Here is a 21,996-nt window from a genome sequence, read left to right on the forward strand (position 1 = left end):
GACACTGGCTGGGATCCTGCACTAATATATTTTGGAGATCCATTAATCCTTATGAGGCTACTCATACTGGCCTGCATGGGTGCAAGCTCACAACTTAGTGTATGCTTGGAGATGGATCAGAAACTACTTGTCAATCTAAGCCTCCTGGTCACTGTTCCACATCGATATGATGTTGATGTTCAGGATTGCCCTACTCTGTAGAAGAGAGGCTTATTTACTACTAGCATATTTATCCATTTTCACGTACTGTGAGGGGCACACAGAAATTGCGGTCTTGGAGCAGTCAGTCTAGTTTGATGCTACCTATAGTGGAGGTATGGACTCTAACATAAGCTAGGTTTTCGCTAGGAACCCCCACAAGGATGTATGATCTTAGCTGCTATGTCCACTCAAGATGCAACCCTCCGTGCAGATACCAGACATGACCAGAAGGTAAGTGTAAGAGCATATATAAGGAGATACCAGGATTACACCGGATAGATGATGGTACCAGGACTATGCTGGATAGAAGATGAAAGCAGGAATACACCAACGTGTGACAGTAACCCCCTCTTAAGGGTGAACTCGGAACACCATACAAAGGGCTTCTTGGAAAATTTCATATTGAATTTAATCAAAATAACGGGAACGAACATCTGCAGCATCATCCTCCAGACCATAGCTCCTCCAATCCACCAAAATTTAAAATTTCACATGAGTGACTCTGGAGTTTAGAATGTGTTGGACTTCAAACTCGTCATCATGAAGCACCTTGATTGTACCTTGGGGAAATGGACACCAAAGAGAAATTATTGATAATTGTGTAAGGAAATATGAAAGGCATTAGAAATGTGGAGAGAAGAGGGTAACTTCAGCCTGAAAGCCATTTGCTTAATGACTTGAAAGATGTCATACAGTCCAATGTACCTAGAAGCAAGCTTCATACAAGGTACTTTCAGTCGCAGATTCCGAGAACCAAACTCTGTTTCTCACGATTGCTTTGCAAAACCTCAGACTGTTGTTTATTGAAGACATCCTGGAAATTTGAGTATTGTGGCACTATAGTGGGTGTCATAGAAGTGGTCCAGGTAAATACTTCTTAAGAAGGTGTTTCCTTACAAATACAACAGGTATGAACTAAGGGACTCCAGGCTAAGATTTGAGAGCTAGACCAATCAAAATGTGGTGAATGTAATTGAGGCCAGGAAAGACCCCAAATGATTGGTCTGGTAGCACGAGACATAACTAGAAATGTTATATTCTGTTTAGGTAGAAACCCAACTTGAAGGGTTAGAGAGACAGTATTGTACTGAATAGTGCCACGAGGAATCCGCTGCTATCAATGGTGGTTAAGTAGACTAAAGGCAAAAGTGACTCACTTAGTCACAATGGTAGAGGAAATTAGGCTGGATAGATTACAATACCAAGAATACACCAGTGATGATGATACTAGGAATTTACTGGAAAACAGGGAGGTTTGACATCAGCACATCCCCCTACAGATTACAAGGTCAAGAAAAGATGCAAGGAATCTTTGACGGTCACTGTACCACATCCAGCACACATCTATCGCTAGCTACTGTCCACCTATACAAAATAACGATAAGTAGAAATCGGATCCAGCAACATCACACATTTCAAATGAAAAATAAATAAATCTAATAACAAACATCTCAAAGTACCTTATTGTATCAACCCTACATAAAAGAAAAACAAAACATAAAATATACATAAACATATGAATATCTCCGAAGTAGACCAAATCTCACCCTATACATCTGAAAAAATATTCCAAATATGGTATACCTTGATCCCTAACAAACCTAACTAGAAAATGAATAGAGGTCTACCTAGTTCTAGCTTGCAGTAATATATTTCCTACAAACCTTATATTAATAAAAAATGGCATATAGAATTCTACTCTTCACATAACAACCAAAATTGCAAAGATAGTCTAAGGAGATTAACATCTCACTGGTGCCCCAGCTTGGCTTCTGCCATACAGCCACTCTGCCATTTCATGAGGGGTACAGGAGAAATGAGAATGACCATCCACCACCACTCGAAGTCTGCAGGAAATGCATAGGGAAGTTGCAAGTCTTTATCCTTTTTATTCTTAGGAGGACTGTTAACTCTAGCCAGTTTAAGGATAGTGTCGCAATGAGTGTACGAGCTGGAGCTACAGTTTGGGGGGATTATGATGGGAGTCGAGCCCTCTCAACGGCAAATTGAGTGGTGAATGCATCTTTACCTGAACTCCAAAAACATACTAGTAGGTTAATTGGCTGCTATCAAATTGACCCGTGTGTGTGTTAGGAAATGTAGATTGTAAGCTCCAATGGGGCAGGGACTGATGTGAGTGAGATCTCTGTACAGTGCGGCGGAATTAGTGGCGCTTTATAAATAGCTGCTGCTGATGATGATGTGTGAGCCAATTTTCTAAGAAAGACTCAGGATTGACACCCTCTGCCCACTCATGCAGACTCATAGATCTCAGGTTGTTTCTTCTGAGCTTGCCCTCCAGGTCAAACATCTTTTGTTTGCATATGTTGAATTGAGTCTCCAACTATTTTCATCTTTCATGTGATTTCTAATATCTTCAAGCTTGGAGATGCGATATTCAGCCTTGTCAACCCTCACTCTCATCTTTTGCAAATCATGGTGAATAAGTGAGAACTCCGATTGTACCTCTCCAATCCTGTCTGCCACTCTAATCTCCCAAAAGTTAATTGCAAGGAGGACCTGTTGGACGGAGGGAGAGTCCTCTGGAACTTAAGTTAGTGGTTCGGTCACCACTGCTGAGGACTTTGTAGAGCCATGAAATTTGCTGGGATTGTTGACAGAGAAAGAGTGGGCACATTTTTAGTTTATCCCATAGTGCCAAAAATATATAGTGCAGAATGAGTCAGGTTTATACAGCCTGAGGTTGAGAGTAAATTAGCACTGGGTGTATTCAAAGATAGAGAAGCAGATTACCCTTCTGTATATAACCTCTAGATGTCAGAAAATGAGACACCTGGTAAATTGAGTAGGTTCAAGTGCAGTACTCTCTTGAGTCACCAGATGGCAGCACTGTCATTGTCCCATGTCAAATATGGAAAGTTGTGGAGATTCCCAGGTAACTGACTGCTCAATTAGTGCCACAATTATTTGAACACCACAAGGTAGTGAGCACCATAGGCACCAGCATGAGTGTTTAAGGCACAACATTGTGGCAGTTTTCAGATACAAGAGTCCACAGGTGTTTTGAGAATAAGACATGAGCCAAATAACATCCAGTCAACAGCAAACATTTGGTCACAAATAGACCATTGGTAAAAGGGAACAACTGTGGCTGATGTGAAAAGAGTAATTTATGTGGTACATTTAGTCAACCAACAACAGATGAAAAAGACATATCAGAATGCAAAACTCTTTGTACCTTGGCTGAAGAAAGATAAACATTAGACACTGGGAGATCGAAAAAACATTTCCTAGTCTGGTGAATCCTAGTTTCTGTTGTTTTACACTGATGGGAGGATGATGATATATCTAAAATGACAAGATTCCATGTATCCATTCTGCCAACAAGTAGGCTAGAAGGGTTGCGCAATGGTGTGGGGTGTATCGTAGTGTTACACATTGAGGGCCTTCATTGAGGAACGTAAATACCGATACGCATGCTCAGAAATGGATTATACATGAGTGAGCACAAGTGCATGCAATTCATCCTTGAACGAAAAGGAATAATAACACTATTCACACTAATGCACCCTCACAACTGTCCCAATCTCCACTCTGAAACACATTTACTCCTCTTGCTTCAGCTGTGCCCTCCTCCTCTTAGAATATAAGCTCTCTATTGAGCAGGGACCTTCATTCCCTTTGTTTTCATGTCTGCATTTATTTTGTGTACCTTGTATGTCCCTGATTTATGTATGTACTGTTTTCCCTACTAATTTATTTATCACTTGGAACATTCAACTAATAAAAATATATTTTACAGGCAGATTTCTAGTTCCAAATCTATAAATGTGCAATTCCAGCCATCAATGAATGTGTTCCTAATAAATCCAGTAATATATTGAATTGTGTAATAAATTAATTTATTTAGGTTTTGTAAAACCATCAATCTGCTGTTCATTTGGATTTTTATTTACTTTACAGATCATTAATTCATATTTATTTTATGCAATAATATCCTACATCACTGAAATATTTATACTGGGCCTTGCACATCTATTATGAGCAAGGATCCAAACATGGGTTAAAACCTGAGCAGGAGAGACTAAATAACATTGTTATCTCTTTAACTCTCTCTAAATTCTTCTGCTCTACCCATGAGATATTTATGGATAGAGACATCCAGAGGATTAGTTACAGTTGTGTGCCTAATACCAATTTACGACACGGGTCATAAAAGCTGAAACCTCTTGCAACCTCTCTTTAAGGTTACATTAATAGCAGCAATAATATCCGAAAACAGACCCCCTCACAGTCTTTATGATATCTCATGTCATCTCAACTGGTTGAATAAAGCGAAGTAAACAAAATAAATGATAGCTAGAATCTGATTGGTTTTTAAACCCGCTGGAAAGCTCTCAGCTTGATACATTTATCCCCAGGTGGTTGTTTTTGATTAACCAGCAACAGACACTCTACTTACTTACCTATGCACACTGATCACTATACACAGGTTACATTATCATCATCATTTATGTATATAGCGCCAACATATTCCGTAGCACTTTACAATTGGGGACAAACACAGTAAAGTATTAAACAAAGTGGGTAAAACAGACAAAGAGGTGAGAAGGCCCTGCTCGCAAGCTTACAATCTATGGGACAATGGGAGTTTGATACATGAGGTTAAGTCTACATTATGCATTTAAGTCCAGCCAGACTGCAGAGGTAAAAAGTGATTTGTAAGCTAAATGATCCCGTCACACAGCAATGTTGGTCAGGGGGTTGTTGTCTTGTGTGAATTGTGTAATGGGTGGTAATAGGGTAATCACATCAGACACCTGATACAAACTGATCATTAAACACAGGTCACCCTGATATCATACACTTGATACACATTGATCACTCAATTACATCACACACCTGATACACAGTGATGACTATACACAGGTGCCACTGATATCAGATACACATTGATCACTGTCCACAGGTCACACTGATATTACACACCCACTACACACTGATCACTATACACAGGTCACACACTAATATCAAACATCTGGTACACACTGGCATGCCCACACTGGCAGCATGGTGGCTAAGTGGTTAGCACTTCTGCCTCACAGCGCTGGGGTCATGAGTTCAATTCCAGACCATGGCCTTATCTGTGTGGAGTTTGTATGTTCTCCCCGTGCTTGCGTGCATTTCCTCTGGATGCTCCAGTTTCCTCCCACACTCCAAAAACATACTAGTAGGTTAATTGGCTGCTATCAAAAATTGACCCTAGTCTCTCTCTCTCTCTCTGTCTGTGTGTATGTTAGGAAATTTAGACTGTAAGCTCCAATGGGGCAGGGACTGATATGAATGAGTTCTCTGTACAGCGCTGCAGAATCAGTGGCGCTATATAAATAAATGGTGATAATGATGCCCCATTGACCACCAGCTTTTTCCTCACATCTCCAGTTTTTCCCTCACATACCCTCATGTCCACAGCTTTTCACATACATACCCCCTGCCCACCAGCTTTTCCTATACATGCCTCCTGCCCACCAACTTTTCTCTCATATATCACCCTTTCCACCAGCCACCGCTGCCACCAGCTTTTCTTACGTATACCAGCCCTGTCCACCAGCTTTTTCATCTCTCTCTGGTTTAAAGAAAAAAAGTGTGAGAAGTTTGCATAAATCGAGGCAGGAAGTGACAATCAGCAACATGTATGTCATTAAAAACGGCACAACAAGCACAACAATCTAAGCCTGATAGTACAAAAAAGGAGAAATAACAATGGCGCTGCTTCTTCCAATTTTCCACAATCATTAATGACCTTTTATGTGTATAAAGTTAATCTAAAGTGTGTGGCTCTGGCACATTGTGAATTATTGGGTATGATTAAAAGGTTTGTTTCAAATATTGCTGTTGTTTTGGGTATTATGTTTATTCCTAAGACATTGCCAAAATATAGGAAACTAATCAGCCTCAGATGATTCCTCCCAGTGGGTGAAGACATAGTAACTAAGCAGCTATTTAAACCTAAGCAAACAATATATATTTTTCAAGACGGATTCAAGGCTTAGAACATGCACTGTAATCATATTACAGATGATTAACCCTTTATTGAGAACAATCTGACCAGCACCATCAACATATTGTCATTTTATACAGAAACATGTTATTTTGATATCTCCAGCATGAATATACTAAAATGCTTATTGGAGACCACAAATGCAATCTCATATTTTGTTTTCTTTCTGAAATTACTGCAAAAATATAATTCCCATCATTCTCACCATTTTTCATAGAGTGGAAACTGACTTGCGTTTCACGGTTGCCTGAATTATTATTTACACAAACGTAAATCTTATCTTGTGTAAATTGAATAAGCCACAACTACTTGTGAGAATAAACTTCTTGATAACGTCATTTATATTCCAGTCCATTTTTTTCATTAGTTTTTTTCATTAGTTTTCATTAGTTTATATGAGAAAATTAGAAAAATTTGTAGATAATCCAACTTCTTCTGTCTTTATTAGGACACCACAGGGCAAAATAAGGTCTTCTGAGCAGCTGGAGGAATGCTAACGAGGCAGCCTCACTGAAACACCAAGAGGGGTTAGGGAGAGTATGAGAAATCATCTAGGGACCAAAATGAAGTGAAGAAAATGGACATTAAATCCTGTAAATTCTAACTTAGTTCATGTCACAATTAGTGGGAATTATTGTGTACTATCCACATGTAACTTCAGAAAACACATTCGTGGTCTTATAATATTGCTTCATAGTTAACTTAAGTTATCATATTGCATAATTATGTTTTTATAAAGAACTAAAAGTTTGTTACAAAGTGTAAATAAATTCTAAAATGAATCTTAAAATATGTAATAATAAGACACTGAAAATGGCATAATACAGCTCCCTATTCCCATTTGATGCATACATCATAATTTGAAGTAACTACTAATTCTAATATAATGTTCTGCTGATGAAAATGTGATAATTTTAGAAAATATTTGTTTTATTGTTAATATTTCCATTGTCATTTATAAAAGTGTCTTGCTGTGAAGGAATAGGTCCACTTAAGTCTATCACATACAGTACAGGCACGATGTGAGAACGTATAGCACGTGAAATATGACAGGATACATTTATGTGGTATAATAAGTATATTAAATACATATTACTGTACTGAACTGGCAATCCCAGTGTTTTGAGGGAAGGTAGATAAACACATTTGTAAAACATATAATAGTAGAGGGAAAAACTAAGTTTAATAGACAGAAGCTAATCTATTGCTAATGCAGTCATTAAAAAAAGATCCCTTCATTGACTTAAAACTTAAAAATTAAGTCTTGACAATGATGCAGAAGAATGAAACAACATTTCCTAAAGAATTTATTCTTTTGGGATTTTCAGCCCTGGAGTCAGGAGTTTACATTTTCCTACTTATTTTAACTGTTTATGTTGTCACCATCATAGCCAATATCTTCATTATTGTCATCATTAAAAGTGAGAGACGTCTTCACAAGCCCATGTACTTCTTCATTGGTGGACTCTCGTTCCTAGAGATCTGGTATCCTTCTGTCACTGTTCCCAGACTGCTCTGTGCTCTACTGACGAATGAACTATCTATTTCTACATTTGGTTGTATGATTCAGTTTTATTTCCACTTTTCATTCGGTGCTATAGAGAATTTTTTCCTAGCTATCATGGCCTACGATCGCTATGTGGCTGTCTGTCACCCTCTCAGATATTTACTCATCATGAGCCCTGAAGTTTGCCTTGAATTGCTGTTAGGGTCTTGGGTGTTTGGTTTTATTATAATCGTTATCCCTACTCTACAGATGTCCAGCCTTTCGTTTTGTGCTCTTGAGATTGATCACTATTACTGTGACTTCGCTCCATTGGTGAAGTTGTCCTGCTCTGACACCACTAGCATTGAGAAACAGTTTTTTGCTGAAGCTTGTTTTATAATATTGGGCTGTTTTCTGATAATTATTGTATCTTATATTTGTATCATCAGAACCACTGTTAAGTTTCAATCTTCTTTTGGTAGGTACAAGATATTTTCTACATGTGCATCTCACTTAGTTGTTGTACTTCTTTTTTATGGTACATCAATCTTCATGTTTATCCGACCCACAGCAAGTGACTTCTTACCCTTAAATAAAAGAGTCTCTGTTATTCCATCGATAGTGACTCCTCTTCTGAATCCCATTATATACACCCTACGGAACAAAGAGGTAAAAGAAGCCATGAAGAAAGCAGTCCAGAAGATACGTAGAAGGAGATAGTGGGGCACATTTATGGTTAATGTTTGACTACAAACTTTTTTTTAATGAAACATATGGATACACTGTAAAATTTACCAGAAAGCTGTTACATATTAATAATAGTAAAAAGAATATAAATCAGAAAATATAAAACTAAAAGTTCCACTATGCTGAATTGAATCTATTTGAATAAATGAAGTTCGATCCCCGAACATGGCCTTATCTGTGCGGAGATATTAAAAATTTGAGCCCGACCAGTGCTCCACACCCAAATGCAGCCTAGCTTCACCTCAACCAACCATACACCAATTGAAAGCTAGTCAAGAATCTACCTGCAAGAAGACCTAAGAGGAAAAAGATTCATGTCTGATGAAGAGGTGAATACAGCGGTGCATTTGTGGCTCGCAGCTCAGCCTAAAACATTTTTTAATGAGGGAATATGAAAGCTTGTTGACAGATGGACAAAGTGTATTGAAAAGTAGGGAGAATATGTAAAAAAATAATGTATTTGTCTTTTCTGAAAATTGATTAAAATAATTTCTATAGCCAGAGTACAGATAATATTTGGCTCACCCTCGTATTATACTGCTTGACCATGCCGTCTCCTCTGGTAGGAGTATTTTGTACATCCACCTGTTATTGTTGATATGTCTTAATAAGTTATTAAAATGTGAGTGGAATATGGAAATGTTTACATTAAAGTTCTTTTTATAGACTATATTACGCTAGATATCTTTTTCTTCTATTTTATTTACTTGATTTCGTGAATGTGGGCATCTAAATTTTGAGTAGGTTGATCCCATTAGAAAGATTCTCACATCTGATGTATTCAAGTCCTATATCATAAGGCCTCATTGAAGTATAACTCTGGTTCTATCTATGAAGCACAAAGTGGACAATCACAATTGAACCTTTTATGTCATTTTGATACACCCAGCTTGAGCAAATATTGTTTGTTAAAATGACATTGCACTATTTTAATGTTCAGTTCAATTTCATGGCTTACTTGCAGAACAAGAGGTCACCATTTCTTCAAGACACTAAAAAGGCTTAAATACCAAAAAATAAGTATTTACTTGTATCTTATTTTTCTTTTCACTTTTTCTTTTCACTTGGTAATGGTTAGAGGGACCAAAAGTGCTTAAATCACTTCCTTGTTTTAATATCTTATCTGTGTGGAGTTTGGATGTTCTCCTCGTGTTTTCGTGGGTTTCCTCCGGGTGTCCCATTTTCCTCCCACACTCTAAAAACATACTGGTAGATTAATTGGCTGCTATCAAATTGACCCTAGTCTCCCTCAGTCTGTGTGTGTGTATGTTAGGGAATTTAGACTTTAATCTTAAATGGGTCAGGGACTGATGTGAGTGAGTTCTCTGTACAGCGCATCTCATAGGTCCTTGTACTTTAGCCGTATCTCTTGCTCCTGCTACAGGTCTAGTCTAACTGCCAATTACTAGTGATTGTGACTGTGTATATGTGCTAAGATATGTGTCTGCAATTAGGAGCAACCATAAACATATATTTTAAGTGCAGTAGATATTACATACATCATAATAAATGTATTTCATAGAAAAAAGCAACACTTTATTTTATTTTGTCATTAATGACTATCTTATTAATATGGATCATTGATTGTATAGTTTTTTCAAATTTTCTGTGGGTTCTTTTGTGTATTTATAGTCCTCATATGTATTGAACATATCCTGCAGTTTCCTGTCTAGTAGAGAAAAACAACCTACACCCTGTGAAAGTAATAATTAGAAAGTAATAAGTGACAATTAACCTGTACTACTAATAAGGAACTATATTAATGTGTCTGTTATTTTAACAAAAGTGTCTATGTGTCATTAGTGAAAAACAGCATGTCCTGACTTTTTCCATAATTAATGTTTAAAAATCCTTGAGCGGAATAAATATAGAACATCAGAATTAGATTTGTTTTGGCAATATCAGTACTGTTTGTCATAAGGGTGGGAGAAACCAAATCAAAGTATGTATAAAAGCTCTGTATTAAAACAGTGATGTGTTGGCTTTCTAACCCTGAGTGGACTGGTATCACTCATTTAAGGGCTGTATCCAATAAAAGAAACAAGACTGCTCATCATCAATTATTATAAAGAATATACTAAGAAGAGGCTGATTTTTACATCATCTACAACCCGTATTCATCACTACACGTATATCTTCACATCCGGACGTGCGTGTCCCCCCTCCAAAAACCTTTACCCATTCACAGTGCTATATAATCTTTATTGGTTTCCACTTAAGCAGAGGGACAACCAGTGTGACCAGGACAGGTTGGACTATAACAGAGTAAAGGATAGGGAGGCTTTGACAAGGACTTTTTTAATTTTATTTGAGCAAAAGTTTATTTTTTAACCCCTGTCTTTATGTCTGTTTTAGTTATTGTGGAACTACATGTTTCACGGCAAGCGCTGTCAACTATGGGAAATCTGTTGTTTGTAGTTCAACAAGCTCCCATATGCATATACAGTCAATGGATGGCAGTGCTTGCTGGGACATGTAGTGGTATATTTATATTAATATAACCCCTGTGTCCAAAGCCAAGGGGTTTTGGAAAAAGTTCCCGTTCTATTAAGAGCAGGACTGGTAGCCTCTTGAAAGGGGGAGCCACCCAGGTTTGTTTTTTTTGCAGACCACCCCCAAAAGGCACTGAACAGGCTGGAACTGGATCAAATTATGACAGTGGAATCCCACACTGCAGGTTTACCTGTTATAGTGTGATCTGGCTCCCCCTGTGAAGTCTGGTACTGATGCACTTGCGTCTAACTCTAAATCAGATTTTAAGAGGCTTATTGCATGAGCCAAATAAAGGCGACCCAACAATAGGGACCAATGTCATTTCACAAAGAACATTCAGATCTGATGATGTCATTTCTTCATCTTTTAATTTCCTGTTCTATGTGGTAGAAAGTGACTATGTGATTTCACAGCATTGTAATGGGCTCAAATTGTCCAAAACTTGTACAACAGTGAAAAATGGTACGGGACACAAAATTTAACAACATTGTGATTTGAGATCTAGCAGTTTGAAATAATGCAGTTTGGTTGGTAAACTGCACATTAAACGGCATGAAAACGACAAATGTGTAATAGCTAATCTGTATAAGGGTTACATAATTCCCTGACATATAGCAACTGTGCTCATCAGCATTGTCAGCCAGCAGTAAATTTACTGACAGCCAGTAAAACATAAGTCAAATTTTCATTTGTCAGCAAGAAAAATTGAAGGTCAGTCCCCCCTGACACAGTACTAATACACACAGAAGTGAAATACCAAGGATTTTGAGCTTACATGCGGTTGTAAACCCCTTGCTTACAAATCTCAAGATCATTTGTTATAGGTTTTTCAAATGTTGTAAACCCTGTTACTCAACTTATCCACAAAAAAAAATAATAATATATTTTTTAGAATTGATTTATAATTTTCAGATTTTCTCTGCTTCTGTATCTTATCCACTATCATAAATGCTATTTGAAGAATTGATTTTGAAGGACCATTTTCGTCTAAGTGAACTAGAGTATGGGCGTGTTGATGCAAGTCAACCAATCCAACCTCTAGCTCGCTGCCTAGGTTTTCTCCTTGACTCAGAACTGTCCTTTATTCCTCAAAATCCAGTCTGTGCTCAAATCCTGTTACACACACCTTTGAAACATTTCCAGAATATGCATCCAGGTGTGAATGAGTAGCAAATGCGACTATTAGAGAACAGAGTCACCCTCAGACACTTCCGTCCAGGTTGCAAACATGTACAAAACTTTTATTTTATAAAACACTTTTATTTTCATCATTTAAATGTGAATAACAGGAATCAGGAAGATAATAAACCAACTTATGTTTGCACTACCCACAATTAGGGCATGGAATCTAATGGGATGGTCGAGCGAATACTAAAGTCTCAATAGGCGCCTGCAAATGATTTGCAAGCTGTTTAATTCAGATGTTTGTCATCACCATCTTCAGCTCTTACCTACCCCTGACCGCTCACAAATAAAACAGCTTTTTCAGTCCCAATCTGAAACCGTACGCAAATGTTTGAATGCGCCCATAGTGAACATTGCCCTCCCCCCTCATGTCTCATCGGGCAAATTGAGTTGGGAGTGTCAAAAGTTGCCAGTCTGAATAGCCACAGTTGCAAAAAAATGCAAAGATATGCTATGCAAGTGTACGTACGTCTCACTATGAATGGCCCATAGTCTTCCACATTGACTATTGCTATTTTTTACCGGCCTTCCTCTGTCCATAATTTCACCCCTTCAATCTATTTTGAATGCAGCGGCTAGACTAATTTTCCTTGCAAAATGTTCATCTGCTGCTGCTCTGCTTTGTCAGTGCCTACATTGGTTGCCTGTATTTTACCGAATCAAATGTAACATACTTCTACTAACATACAAGGAGATTACCAAACTGCACCAACATAGAGTACATTTCTTCCTTGGTCTCAAAATATGTCCCAACTGCTCTGTTCTGCCCAAGATCTGCACCTCTCATCCACACTCATTAACTGTTCCCATTCCCGGTTACAGGACTTTTTTTTGGTTGCACCTACTCTGTGGAATTCCCTCCCTTGTACAACAAGACTTCCCCTAGTCTTCAAACTTTCAAGCATTCCCTGAAAATTCTTGGAAGTGGAACCTGATACCCATTTTAAAAATCACTTAGGATAGACAGAGTTATATCTCCTAGTTGCATTAATTTCGACACTCCAGTATGCTGTGTTTACACAATGGATTGTATGGATATAAAGATCAGTGCTTAATATGATAAATTGTATAGTAAAATACTTTTGGTTAAATCTTACTAATTATGTAATAAGATAGACACAATGTAAACAGTGATAAAGTCAAAGGACTAAATTGAATGGTATCCTAAATCACTTTCATACAAGTTTATGTATAGTCCTTTTAAGTCCCAATACCAAGACGTTTCAGTCTTTATTCCAAAGATTAGTGTCTAGCAGTTCTTAAGCTCTATTTAATACAGTTTAAAATCAGTATTCCAGTGCCTGTACAGTACACTTATGTGTTAGGTATGGGGGCTGCAGACTCTGTGGGAATCCTAGTCAGAGTGGATTCTTGAATTGGTTTTTTTTTCCATCCAGAGGGTGGTCCTTAATGCGGGTTGCAGGATCATTGTTAATCTATGGAAAGTGAAGTTAGACTCACTTCACTTTCAGGGCACGATTAAGGGTTTAGGTAACCCTAGGCCAATGCGCTTGTATTGCCCCCTTGCCTTCCACTGACATGGCAATCTATGTCACATATCTTGTTTTCATTAAAATTAGAACCGAATAGTGGAACAGAGGCATGCAGGGGCGCTACCGAGGGTGAAGATATGAAGGTGGATGGGGCTGTCATGCCTGTGACTGTTACCATCCTTGTCTCTCCTACTCACTTATCCTCAAGTGCCCGTCTAAGAATGACTCATTGTCTTCAACCTGTCACGACTAGTATAGCGTACCTGCTATCGTTGGCACTACTCGGAGGAAGGCGCGGAGTCTAACGTGCCCCTGGTGTTCACCAGGGACCCCCGCAAGGAGGTATGGACTTAGCTGCAGGAAACACGCAGGTCGCGGTCCTTCCACGAGTCAGATAGCGAAGCACGAGAGGAATGTCAGACAGGCGGGTTCAGCAACGGTGCGGGCAATGCAGGTACACAAGGAGAATCCGAACGGGGTGTGAATCAAGCCGGGTCGATAACGTTCTGACAGCGAGGTACAAAAGGGAGATCCAAAGGGGTAGTCAAGGCAATCCGGGTCACAATGGTCACAGGCAAACGGCAATAAACTGGAGGAAGGCAAGGGTCAGGAAACAGATAAACACAGGAACACTGGAACGCTGGAGGACAGGAAAGGACCTGAAACTCTGGCACAGGAGGTGAGGTCAGAGGGACTTAAATAGTGCTGCTAGCCAATGCCCTCAGCACTAGTAGTGCTGTCATAGCTGTAGCGCCGTAGCGCTAGTCATCTTGCAGAGCCGTAGCGCTCTCTTCATGCAGCGTCCCGTTGCCTAGCAACGGGGGCGCTTCTGGGTCTGAGCTGGCCGGCCGGGCGGAAGGGGAAGTGATGCGTCTGGTTGCTAGGCAACCAGACGTTCTGTGTGGACGGGCGGGCGGCCGCCGAGCGGCGCCTGACAGTATGCCCTCCTCCTTCTCCCCTTGTTTGGAGGAATCTCTTAAGTAACTGAGGAGCGTGAAGGTCCGGTTTATCCACCCAAGATCTTTCTTCCGGGCCAAATCCCTTCCAGTGCACAAGGAACTGCTGTTGCCCGTAGCGAATGCGGACATCCAGAATCCGGCTGATCTCAAACTCTGTTCCAGAGGAGGTTTGAACAGGAGGAGGTCGAGCTGGAGGTACAAAGAACCTGTTAAGCACCAATGGCCGGAGTAGGGACACGTGAAAAGTATTATGACATCGTAAAGAAGCCGGTAGCTTTAGTTTAACACACACTGGATTAATAACTTGTGAGATGATGTAAGGACCAATAAAACGTGGAGCCATTTTCATAGATGGTACTTTGAGTTTTAAATCTTTAGTGGAAAGCCATACTTGATCCCCTACCTTCAATAGGGGAGTAGCTCTACGGTGGCGATCTGCAAAGATCTTATGGTGCTGTGATGCCTTTTGCAGAGCTGCTTTGGTTGTGGCCCAAATGATAGAGAATTCTCGATAAAGTGAGTCCACCGCTGGAACAGAGGAGGAAGAATTGGGAAATGGATCTGGGATAATAGGATGCATCCCGGTCACGATAAAGAATGGAGAAAACCCGATAGATTCATGGACATGGTGATTGTGTGAGAATTCTGCCCAGGGAAGGAATTGCGACCATCTGCTTTGATTATCAGCGGTAAAGCAACGGAGAAAAGTCTCTAAATCCTGGTTGATCCGCTCGGTCTGACCATTGGTCTGGGGGTGATATCCCGATGAGAATTTTAACTCCGTACCCAGTTTTTTACAGAAAGCCCTCCAGAACCGGGAGATGAATTGCACTCCCCTGTCAGAGATAATTTCCTTAGGGCAACCATGAAGTCTGAAGATCTCCTTGATAAATGTGTCGGCTAAGTGACTGGCTGAAGGTAGACCTGAAAGAGGAATAAAATGCACCATTTTAGAAAATCGGTCAATGACCACCCAGATGGTATTGAATCCAGAACTGCAGGGAAGGTCAGTAATAAAATCCATGGCTATACTCTCCCAGGGAGCATCAGGCGTAGGTAGGGGCTGGAGCAACCCAGCAGGAACCTTCCTGGAAGTTTTGTGTTGGGCACAAATGGTACATGCTGCAATAAAGTCCCGTATATCAGCGCGTATGGTAGGCCACCAGAAACAACGGCAGAGAAGGAATGTGGTCTTCTTTATGCCAGCGTGACCCGCGATACAGGACGAATGGGCCCAACGCAATACCTTGAGTCGTAATTGTGGTTCCACAAATGATCGTCCTGTGGGCGGAGCATCCTTCACAGTATTGGTAATAGCAATGATGTTCGAAGGGTCAATAATGCAATGAGGAATCGATGGATTCAGGCGGTCTGTATCATCAAAAGAACGAGATAGAGCGTCTGCCCGCCCATTCTTAGCACCTGGACAGAAGGTAAGAATCATGTTGAAGCGAGCAAAGAATGATGCCCAGCGGGCCTGCCGAGGATTCAGACAGCGAGCTTCCCGAATAAATGTCAAATTTCGGTGGTCTGTAAAGATGGTAACTGGATATAGGGCTCCCTCTAATAGGTGCCGCCATTCCTCCAAAGCTGCTTTAATAGCGAGAAGCTCCTTGTCTCCGATTCCGTAATTGATCTCGTTGGGAAGAAATCGTCTGGAGTAGAACCCGCATGGCGAATGGGTACCTGAAGGTGTCTTTTGGAATAACACGGCTCCAATGCCTATTGAAGAGGCGTCTACCTCCACAAAGAAAGGTCGCTGTTGATCCGGCTGAGAGAGCACAGAGGCAGAGGAAAAGGCTTTCTTCAGAATAGTAAAGGCAGAAACAGCTTCTGGAGACCATATCTTTGGGTTGGCAGATCTCCTAGTTAATGCTGTAATTGGAGCAATGATGGAAGAGAAATCTTGGATGAACTGTCAATAATAATTGGCGAATCCAATGAATCTTTGGATACTTTTAAGACCCTGCGGTTGAGGCCAATTCAAGAAGGATGACACCTTGGTGGGATCCATCTGTAACCCGGAGCCGGACACAATGAACCCAAGGAAGGACACTTGAAGAACTTCAAAAACACATTTTTCCAATTTGCAATAAAGATGATATTTGCGCAGTCTTCGTAAGACCTCCCTCACTTGTTCTTGATGAGAACTCAAGTCTTTAGAAAACACTAGAATGTCGTCTAGATAAACGACTACGGAGGTGTACAACAGATCTTGAAAGATGTCATTAACGAAATTCTGGAAGATGGCGGGGGCATTGCAAAGACCGAAGGGCATTACCAGGTATTCAAAATGACCATCCCTCGTATTGAAGGCGGTCTTCCACTCGTCACCCTTCTTTATACGAATGAGGTTGTAGGCCCCTCGTAGGTCTAATTTAGTAAACACTTGAGCCCCGCTGATTCTGTCAAATAGGTCAGAGATAAGAGGTAACGGGTACCGATTCTTGATGGTAATACGATTCAGGGGTCTATAGTCAATGCATGGGCGCAGGGACCCATCTTTTTTCTTGACAAAGAAGAATCCAGCCCCAGCAGGAGAGGTAGACTTGCGAATAAATCCACGTTCCAGATTCTCCTTGATATATTGGGACATTGCCAGGGTCTCTGGGCGAGAAAGGGGATACGTTCGCCCCTTGGGTATAGGTTGATCGGGAAGCAAAGTGATGGAACAATCCCAGGGCCGATGGGGAGGTAATAACTCGGCCTCAGTTTTACTGAATACATCTTGGAAGTCAGTGTATGCAGCTGGAAGGCTAACTTCCGTAACCGTGGACTGAGCAACAAATTGGGAACCAGGAGGCAGAACACTAGGTAGACATCTATGATGACATTCTGTACCCCAACGAGTAACCTGAGCTCGATCCCAATCCATCTGCGGAGAGTGTCTTCGTAGCCATGGAAGCCCCAAGATAATGGGATTGATGGATTTTGGCAACACCAACAACTGAATCATCTCGCTATGGAGGGCTCCAACCATTAACCGAATAGGTGAAGTGATGCAGGAGATGGAGCCACTGCTGACACGGTTCCCATCTACTGCTGTTAACGATAATGGTTGAGGCAAGGGGAGAGTTGGAATTTGAAGCCCAGCAATGAGAGTGGCAGAAATGAAGTTCCCGGAGGAGCCGGAATCCACAAAGGCCGTGGTGGAGAAGGGACCTCTAGGGGTGCTCAGGGTGACTGCCATAAGAAGCTCAGGGGTGTTTTTTGAGTAGGGAGCAACTGTGGATACTCCTAAACCGGCCTCCCTGCTACCGTTTAGGAGGACGGGTTTCCCGGTTTCTTAGGACAGACCTTGAGAACATGTCCGGAATCGCCACAGTAAAGGCAGAGACGCTGCCTGAAGCGCCTCTCTCTTTCTTCTGGGGATAAACGGGAACGTCCTACTTGCATGGGTTCATCCATAGGCAAAACTGGGTTTTGAAATTGAGGAGCCAGACGAGGAACCACCCGCTTAGAGACAGGACGTTCCTGGGTGCGTTCTTGATAACGTAGGTCTACTTTAATGCATAGCGCAATTAGGGTATCAAGATCAGAGGGAAGATCCCGAGAAATTAGTTCGTCCTTAATACGGTCGATTAGACCTTGCCAAAAAGTTGCGACCAGCGCCTCGTTGTTCCATTTCAGCTCTGACGCTAAGGTCCGGAACTGGATGGCATATTGCCCAACAGATAAGTTGCCTTGATGCAGGTTCAGCAAGCTGGTGGCCGCAGAGGCTACTCTCCCAGGGTCATCGAAGACTCTCCTGAAAGCTTCAATAAAGGAGCCGGTGTTATTAAGAGGAGGGTCTCCATTTTCCCACAAAGGCGAAGCCCAGGCTAGTGCTTGACCACTCAGGAGGGAGATCATAAATGCCACCTTCGTACGCTCTGAAGGAAATGCTCCTGCATTGCACTCAAACTGGATGGAGCACTGGTTCAAGAAGCCCCTGCATTTCTTGGGATCTCCATCGTATTTTTCAGGCGTGGGGATACGCATGCCAGAAGTTGCAGTGGATACAGTAACCACACTAACGGACGCCCCTGGGGCGGTGGTAATGGCAGGAGCAGCAGGCAGGGAGCCTTGTAAGGCATCGAAGCGTGTAGCGATACCTTGAACACATTGTAGGAGATGTGCTTGGGCTGCTTCTTGCTGTTCTACTCGCTGAGCCAAATGAATGAGAAGGTCCCGGGCTGAGGGTTCCCCCGTTCCTTCGGTAGTCATCGCCAGAGTTTACTGTCACGACTAGTATAGCGTACCTGCTATCGTTGGCACTACTCGGAGGAAGGCGCGGAGTCTAACGTGCCCCTGGTGTTCACCAGGGACCCCCGCAAGGAGGTATGGACTTAGCTGCAGGAAACACGCAGGTCGCGGTCCTTCCACGAGTCAGATAGCGAAGCACGAGAGGAATGTCAGACAGGCGGGTTCAGCAACGGTGCGGGCAATGCAGGTACACAAGGAGAATCCGAACGGGGTGTGAATCAAGCCGGGTCGATAACGTTCTGACAGCGAGGTACAAAAGGGAGATCCAAAGGGGTAGTCAAGGCAATCCGGGTCACAATGGTCACAGGCAAACGGCAATAAACTGGAGGAAGGCAAGGGTCAGGAAACAGATAAACACAGGAACACTGGAACGCTGGAGGACAGGAAAGGACCTGAAACTCTGGCACAGGAGGTGAGGTCAGAGGGACTTAAATAGTGCTGCTAGCCAATGCCCTCAGCACTAGTAGTGCTGTCATAGCTGTAGCGTCGTAGCGCTAGTCATCTTGCAGAGCCGTAGCGCTCTCTTCATGCAGCGTCCCGTTGCCTAGCAATGGGGACGCTTCTGGGTCTGAGCTGGCCGGCCGGGCGGAAGGGGAAGTGATGCGTCTGGTTGCTAGGCAACCAGACGTTCTGTGTGGACGGGCGGGCGGCCGCCGAGCGGCGCCTGACACAACCTTTCCCATAGGAATGCGCCAAGATTAAAACTTTACTACTACATTTTTATTTCATGTTTTCTTTTTACTTTAGAGAACAACTATTCTCTTATTTTTTAAAATTAATTTCAGTTTATACCTCTCCGCCACAATAATACACCCATAAAAATGTTGTGCCCCCCCAAAGCCTTGCGCGCTAGTCACTCTCCAACACAATTTTCTGATAGACCATCCTGTAATTCAGATTAAGGACCTCCCTTTGTCCAGTTTAGACACAATGAAAAAGCCCCCCACATTGACTAGGTGACTCTCATCTCTCACTGTCTCTATGAGTGCTAAAGTCTCTCTCCTGATTGGTGGTAAGTCTCTAACATTCACAGTTGTCACAAATCTTCTAGGATGAATGGGATCCTTCTGGGTCTCAGCTGGATTTGGCAGTACTTCTCCCAGAGGCACGGAGTCTAACAGAGCGGAAGGTTTTCACCAGGGATTCCCGCAAGGGAACTTGGGCTTCGCGGCTTCCACCCTGCAGGTCGCGACCCTCCAAGGAAGTTCACAGTGAGAGGCGTGGGAGGACCGAGCACCAGATAGCGGAGGTAGACACTGAGGAACTTGGAACTGGGGACACCAGAGTATCACTAAGGAGTGGATATGGTGAGCGATGATCTGCGACAGTTACCAATAAGGAGTGGGTATAGTGAGCGATGATCTGCAGCAGTTACCACTAAGGTGTGGATATGGTGAGTGATGATCTGCGGCAGTACACGGGAGAGATAGAGAGCAATGATCTGCTGCAGTACACAGGAGAGATAGGGAGCGATGTCCTGCGGCATTACACAATAGAGATAGAGAGCGATGATCTGCGGCAGTTGCCACTTAGGAGTGGATATAGTGATCGATGATCCGCGGCAGTTGCCACTTAGGAGTGGATATAGTGAGGAAGATCTGCGGCAGTACACGGGAGAGATAGAGAGCGATGATCTGCGGCAGTACACAGGAGAGATAGGGAGCGATGATCTGCAGCAGTACACAGGAGAGATAGAGAGCGATGATCTGCGGCAGTTACCACTTAGGAGTGGATATAGTGAGCGATGCTCCGTGGCAGTTGCCACTTAGGAGTGGATATAGTGAGCGATGATCTGGGCAGTACACTGGAGAGATTGGAATTCACAGGGCGACACAGGAGCTGCTTCCAGGCCAGGAATGTGATGAGTAGAACCAGCACAGAGGGGTGAAGGGAGGAGCCTTATAAAGGACTACCAATGACAGGCAGCAAATGGGAGAACAGGAAGGTTATTGAAGGCAAAACCGTCTCTGAGCATGCGCAGAGCCACTGTCGCCATGACAGCCGGAGGAGAGCGGGGAATTAGGAGATGGTATTGGGTAGGTGCGCCGGCTCCCGGGCAGCAGCCGCAGGAGACCGGAGTGTGACAACAGTACTCACACGGTTTGTACTCTCTGTCTTTCCCACAATCTCCAGTGACCAAGTGTTGTACTGGCTCTTGGCTCCACTGACCGGCTCCAGGACTACCAAATATGCAACAGGTTTCTTTGCTGTGTGTTTATTTCCCTTCTGCAGGCTGAGCAGACATACAAGCACTTGTTTCTAGTTCCTGGTGAATCCTTTGGGTATGGTTGCTAACCCGACTATGGCATTGTCTACCGCTTCCTCTGCTATTCTCCTGTGTATATGCTTCTCTTCCTGGGATTGTGGTGGCAAAGCCATGATTTCTGGTGGACTTTGAAGTCATTCCCTGGCTCCTAACAGCCTGGAGATGGGAATTGTAGTTTTGCCCTACTTACGGTAGCTAAGCCAACCTTACTGATCAACTCTTGAGACTCTCTTGGGACCTACACTTACCAGAGGGCAAAGTTTCAGGTGTTATCTTAAAAAAAAAAATAGTTAAAAAAATATAAATGTTAAATATATTTTACATTTTAAAATTATGTTTATATTGGTGTAAAGCTAACCACAGAAAACTTTTCAATTCACTTCTCCTAAATGTGATTACTTTGCTTACTCTCTTTGCTTATACCCATGATAATTTCTAACTGGAGAGGCAAAGAGGGAATTAATTATATTTTTTTAAATTATAATTGTAATACATTTTATTTAGTTGCAAAGGTCCAAGACTACCAATATTTATATCTAGTCAAGATCTTGTTTTGCAAGTCAAGAACATGAATTCTAAGTATCTTGTACTGGACAATTTAAATGGCAAGAAAGATGAGGTAAGTATCCCAATTTTATCATACTGATTATATCTCTTGAAAGTTTATTGGTCTACAATTGTAATGGTTCTTTGTGTCTATATTATTTCAGGGGCACAGTCTGATCTGATCTATGCTGCATTTTGCTTTGCTGTAATTGTTCTAATATCAAGGAATCCGTCAGAAAATAACAACCCACACAAATGTTTTTATGCACAGAAAAAGCAAAATACGTCAGACAAAATAATCATGTAAAATATTTGCAAAATCTTTGACTGTGAACTCACAGTCTATTATACCT

This window comes from Mixophyes fleayi, chromosome 9, assembly GCF_038048845.1.
Source record: "Mixophyes fleayi isolate aMixFle1 chromosome 9, aMixFle1.hap1, whole genome shotgun sequence".
Lineage (NCBI taxonomy): Eukaryota > Metazoa > Chordata > Amphibia > Anura > Limnodynastidae > Mixophyes > Mixophyes fleayi.